Genomic DNA, 6,432 nt, shown 5'->3' on the forward strand with positions numbered 1-6,432 from the left:
TACAAAGTCACCGTAGGCACCTCGTCATCGACGAGAACGTCTCCTCCCACTGAATGCGCATTGCCGGAAATCCTGAAATAGATCTGGGAATAAATGGGAGCACCAAGACTTGAACCCTGGTGGGCTGGGGATACTATTGTCCACCTAACCATCCAACCACATGTTGGTTCACTTCACGTGGTTGTTTTTTTCTATTTGTTTCTGTGATTATTTTGAACCTTTTTTTGCGTGTTTCTTCATGCTTGTTTCGGGTGGTTCTGTATTTCTTTCATCGGGTTTCCCCGTTTTTCGTGTTTCTTCATCGGTTTTATTTGTTTTTTTCTTTTTATTCTTTTAATCAACATGTCCATACTTTCTTCAATACACATTCTACATTTTTCGTATACATCTTTTTGATACAAGTTGATCATTTTCTTGAATAATTGATGTACATTTTTAAAAATACATATGTTTAGATGTTTTTTAATACATGTTAAACATTTTTCAAATGCACATTGAATTTTTCTAGTGCCATAAAACATTTTTAGACTATGATATTTTTTTTGTACATTGCATAAATATTTTAGAAATTCCGTGAAGATATTGTTTGAAAGGTGTGCACAAATTTTTATTTTTTCAATGGTACGTAATATTTTATTAAAATTTCATGTTTTCTTTGGAAACATGTTTTCTTTGGAAACTTGTGAACATTTTTAACGTACATTTTGTTTAAAGCCAATAACATTTTTAAAAGTTTCATGAACTTTTTTAAGTACTGCATAAACAGTTTCTAAACACCGTGTAAGCATTTTAAATATAAATATTTTTATTTTAGGATATTTGGGAATATGAATAAAATTATGAAAGAAAAGAATAGATCAAAGATAATGTGCGATCAAAAGGAAACGAACGAAGTAGCATCCCATTTAGGGAGCGCTGCACGCGCCATTCATAGGATTTCCTTTTGATCGCTCATTATCTTTTGGGCAAGAAACGTAGCATAAATCAGAAAAGCCGCAGCGCGTCCGTTTGGGCCAGCCCATATCCGGGCGGCCTCGTTTTTAAATTTATTTTTTTCTATTTTAAATAATATGGGACTTAAAAAAGTTCGAAAACTTTAAATATGATAATTTTGGAATAATTTATTAATAAATTGTAAAATGTTTGTGGATTCAAAAAATGTTTGCAACTTTATAAAATATTTGCTTATTCAAAAAAAGTTCGTAATTTTAAAAACAAATGTTTGGGTAGTGAAAAAATGTTTATGATTTTTTTTAAAAATTCGTGTATTAAAAACTATTAATGAAATTGAATAAAACTTTTCTTATTCAAAAAATGTTCATGAATGAAAAAATCTCTATCTCTATATCTATATCTATATCTATCTTCTATCTATATCTATATCTATACCTACTATTAAAGGAAGATGATATTCTTGGTTTCATCCCACTTCATTTAGTTCCGCTTCAACTCATTTCACTTGTACGCTATTTTGTTTCATTATTTGCCACCCATTTTGGCCCAACGGAGGAAGCCCACCTGACGGTGCACTGTAGCCCACGTCCGGAGAGCTGGCAAAAAAAAATAGCCAATAGCAGGGTTGGCAAAATGTAAAATAGCCAATATAGGGTTCAGTCTCATAACCCGCCAACCGGCCACACACGGTTTTTCCATCTGACCAAGCTGGACTATTGAAGGGAGGTGATATTTTTGGTTTGGTCCCGCTTTGTTTGGTCCCGCCTCAATTAATTGATATTCTTGGTATCGTCCCTCTTTGTTTGGTCACACTTCAATTAATTTCACGTACTCTATTTGGTTTCGTTACTTGCCACCCGTTTTGGCCCAACGGAGGAAGCCCATTTGACGGTGCAATGTGGCCCACGTCCAGAGAGCTGGCAAAAAACAAAATAGCCAATGGATGGGTTTGATCTCATATATAACCCGCCAATCAGCCACACATAGTTTGTCCAACTGACTCATCTAGAGATATGAGAGAATTTTTTTTCTCCCGTTCGCACGGCCTTTTTGCCAATATACTACCTAAAAAACATAACGACCCGTCTCCCGTCTTACGTCGCTATATCTGGTCCAACCTGCCCGCTACCACTGATTTTGTTTTCCTTCCGTAAGTCTCCTTTGTTTTTTTACGCGATAGATAGAAAACCATCCAATGAAAACCGTAGGCACACAGGTTTCATGTCTGGAAATATCCAGTAGCGTACGTCCACACCTTCGGTGTCAATCACGCCGTGATCCAGTGGGCGCTCCCCACCTCCATACTCTTCCTCGTGGCCTTATCCGAGGGCAGCTCCTATACGGGGTTTGTCAAGGTCTTCCTCAATTCCGCACTACTCTGCTGTATCATCACACGGTCTTGTCACAGTCGTCCTCCCCGCCATCGCCGACCTCCTCTTCGCGCTCTCTGTCAGCGTTCTCGTCGGCGTGCTCCACGCTTTGTCCGTGTCTGTGATGACCTGGAGGTCCATCCGTCAGGGGAGGTGGAGAGGAGGACGAGAACATCACAGGGTCGTGGTGGATAGGTAATGCAGATCTAAGGTAATGAGCGATCCAAGTATCGAACGATTCGACCGATCCAAGTACCGAACGCACGGCACCTTCGAGTTCTGCACACGTTCAACTCGATGACGTCTTGCGAGCTCCGATCCAGCAAAGCTTAACAGGAGAGTTTCGTCAGCACGACAGCGTGCTGACGATGATGATGATGCTACCGACGCAGGGTTTCGCCTAAGCACCGCTACGATATGATCGATGTGAATTATGGTGGAGGGGGGCACCACACACGGCTAAGAGATCAATGATCAATTGTTGTGTCTCCAAGGGTGCCCCTCTCCCCTCTCCCCGTATATAAAGGAGTGGAGGAGGGAGAGGGCCGACCCTCTCTATGGCGCGCCCTAGGGGAGTCCTGCTCCCACCGGGAGTAGGACCCCCCCCTTTCCTAGTAGAACGTACTAGGAGCCCTTTCAAGTAGTAGGAGTAGGAGAGAAGGAAAGGAAAAGAAGAAGAGAAGGAAGGAGGGGGCGCCGCCCCTCCCCCTAGTCCAATTCGGACTAGGCCTTGGGGGGCACAACCTCTCCTCTCTCTTTCCCCTAAAGCCCAATAAGGCCCATCTACTCCCCGATGAATTCCCGTAACTCTCCGGCACTCCGAAAAATATCCGAATCACTCGGAACCTTTTCGATGTTCGAATATAGTCATCCAATATATCGATCTTTATGTCTCGACCATTTCGAGACTCCTCGTCATGTCCACGATCTCATCTGGGACTCCGAACTACCTTCGGTACATCAAAACACAAAAACTCATAATACCGATCGTCACCGAACTTTAAGCGTGCGGACCTATGTAGACATGACCGAGACACGTTTCCGGTCAATAACCAATAGCGGAACCTGGATGGTCATATTGTCTCCCACATATTCTAAGAAGATCTTTATCGGTCAAACCGCATAACAACATACGTTGTTCCCTTTTTCATCGGTATGTTACTTTCCCGAGATTCGATCGTCGTTATCTCAATACCCGGTTCAATCTCGTTACCGGCAAGTCTCTTTACTCGTTCCGTAATACATCATTCCGTAACTAACTCATTAGTTACAATGCTTGCAAGGCTTATAGTGATGTGCATTACCGAGTGGGCCCAGAGATACCTCTCCGACAATCGGAGTGACAAATCCTAATCTCGAAATACACCAACTCAACAAGTACCTTTGGAGACACCTGTAGAGCACCTTTATAATCACCCAGTTACGTTGTGACGTTTGGTAGTACACAAAGTGTTCCTCCGGTAAACGGGAGTTGCATAATCTCATAGTCATAGGAACATGTATAAGTCATGAAGAAAGCAATAGCAACATACTAAACGATCAAGTGCTAAGCTAACAGGATGGGTCAGTCAATCACATCATTCTCCTAATGATGTAATCCCGTTAATCAAATGACAACTCATGTCTATGGCTAGGAAACATAACCATCTTTGATCAGCGAGCTAGTCAAGTAGAGGCATACTAGTGACACTTTATTTGTCTATGTATTCACACATGTACTAAGTTTCCGGTTAATATAATTCTAGCATGAATAATAAACATTTATCATGATATAAGGAAATATAAATAAAAACTTTATTATTGCCTCTAGGGCATATTTCCTTCAGTCACCCACTTGCACTAGAGTCAATAATCTAGTTCACATCGTCATGTGATTTAACATCAATAGTTCACATCTTTATGTGATTAGTTCACATCTCCATGTGACTAACACCCAAAGGGTTTACTAGAGTCAATAATCTAGTTCACATCGCTATGTGATTTACACCCAAAGAGTGATCATGTTTTGCTTGTGAGAAATTTAGTCAACGAGTTTGCTACATTCAGAGCCATATGTATTTTGCAAATTTTCTATGTCTACAATGCTTTGCACAAAGCTACTCTAGATAATTGCTTCCACTTTCAATATGTATCTAGATCGAGACTTAGAGTCATCTAGATCGGTGTCAAAAGCTTGTATCGACGTAACTCTTTACGACAAACTCTTTTGTCACCTCCATAACCGAGAAATATTTCCTTAGTCCTCTAAGGATAATTTTCACCGTTGTCCAGTGATCTACTCCTAGATCACTATCGTACTCCTTTGCCAAACTTAGAGCAGGGTATACAATAGGTTTGGTACATAGCATGACATACTTTATAGAACCTATGACTGAGGCATAGGGAATGACTTTTCATTCTCTTTCTATTTTCTGTCATGGTCGGGTTTTGAGTCTTTACTCAACTTTACACCTTGCAACACAGGCAAGAACTCCTTCTTTGACTGTTCCATTTTAAACTACTTCAAAATCTTGTCAAGGTATGTACTTATTGAAAAAACTTATCAAGAGTCTTAATCTATCTCTATAGATTTTGATGCACAATGTGTAAGCAGCTTCATCGAGGTCTTTCTTTGAAAAACCCTTTTCAAACACTACTTTATGCTTTCCAGAAAATTCTACATTATTTCCGATCAACAATATGTCATTGACACATTCTTATCAGAAATGCTGTAGTGCTCCCACTCACTTTCTTATAAATACAGGCTTCACCGCAAGTCTGTATAAAACCATATGCTTTGATAACTTTATCAAAGCACATATTCCAACTCCGAGATGCTTGCACCAGTTCATAGATGGATCGCTGGAGCTTCCTCACTTTGTTAGCAACTTTAGGATCGACAAAACCTTCAGGTTGCACCATATACAACTCTTCTTCCAGAAATCCGTTCAGGAATGCAGTCTTTACATCCATTTGCCAAATTTCATAATCATAAAATGCGGCAATTGCTAACATGATTCAGACAGACTTAAGCATCGATACGAGTGAGAAAATCTCATCGTAGTCAACACCTTGAACTTGTAGAAAACATTTTGCGACAATTCGAGCTTTGTAGATAGCAAAACTACTATCAGCGTCCGTCTTCCTCTTGAAGATCCATTTATTCTTAATGACTCACCGATCATTGGGCAAGTCGATCAAAGTCCATACTTTGTTCTCATACATGGATCTTATCTCAGATTTCATGGCCTCAAGCCATTTCGCAGAATATGGGTTCATCATCGCTCCCTCATACTTCGTAGGTTCATCATGGTCTAGTAACATGACTTCCAGGAAGGATTTTCGTACCACTCTGGTTGTCCTACGAGGTTCGGTAGTAACTTGATCTGAAGTTTCATGATCATCATCATTAGCTTCCTCACTAATTGGTGTAGAGATCACTAGAACTGATTTCTGTGATGAACTACTTTCCAATTCGGGAGAAGGTACAATTACGTTATCAAGTTCTACATTCCTTCCACTCACTTCTTTTGAGAGAAACTCCTTCTCTAGAAAGGATCCATTCTCAGCAACAAATATCTTGCCTTCAGATCTGTCATAGAAGGTGTACCCAACAGTTACTTTTGGGTATCCTATGAAGACACACTTCTCCGACTTGGGTTTGAGCTTATCAAGATGAAACTTTTTCACATAAGCATTGCAACCCCAAACTTTAAGAAACGACAGCTTAGGTTTCTTGCTAAACCACAGTTCATACGGTGTCGTCTCAACGGATTTAGATGGTGCCCTTTTTAATGTGAATGTAACTGTCTCTAATGCATAACCCCAAAACGATAGTGGTAAATCGGTAAGAGACATCATAGATTACACTATATCAAATAAAGTACGGTTATGACGTTCGGACACACCATTACGCTGTGGTGTTCCAGGTGGCATGAGTTTGTGAAACTATTCCACATTGTTTTAATTAAAGACCAAACTCGTAACTCAAATATTCACCTCTGCGATCAGATTGTAGAAACTTTATTTTCTTGTTACAATGATTTTCCACTTCACTCTGAAATTCTTTGAACTTTTCAAATTTTTCAGACTTATGTTTCTTCAGGTAGATATACCCATATCTTCTCAA

Source organism: Triticum dicoccoides, chromosome 2A, assembly GCF_002162155.2.
Source record: "Triticum dicoccoides isolate Atlit2015 ecotype Zavitan chromosome 2A, WEW_v2.0, whole genome shotgun sequence".
Lineage (NCBI taxonomy): Eukaryota > Viridiplantae > Streptophyta > Magnoliopsida > Poales > Poaceae > Triticum > Triticum dicoccoides.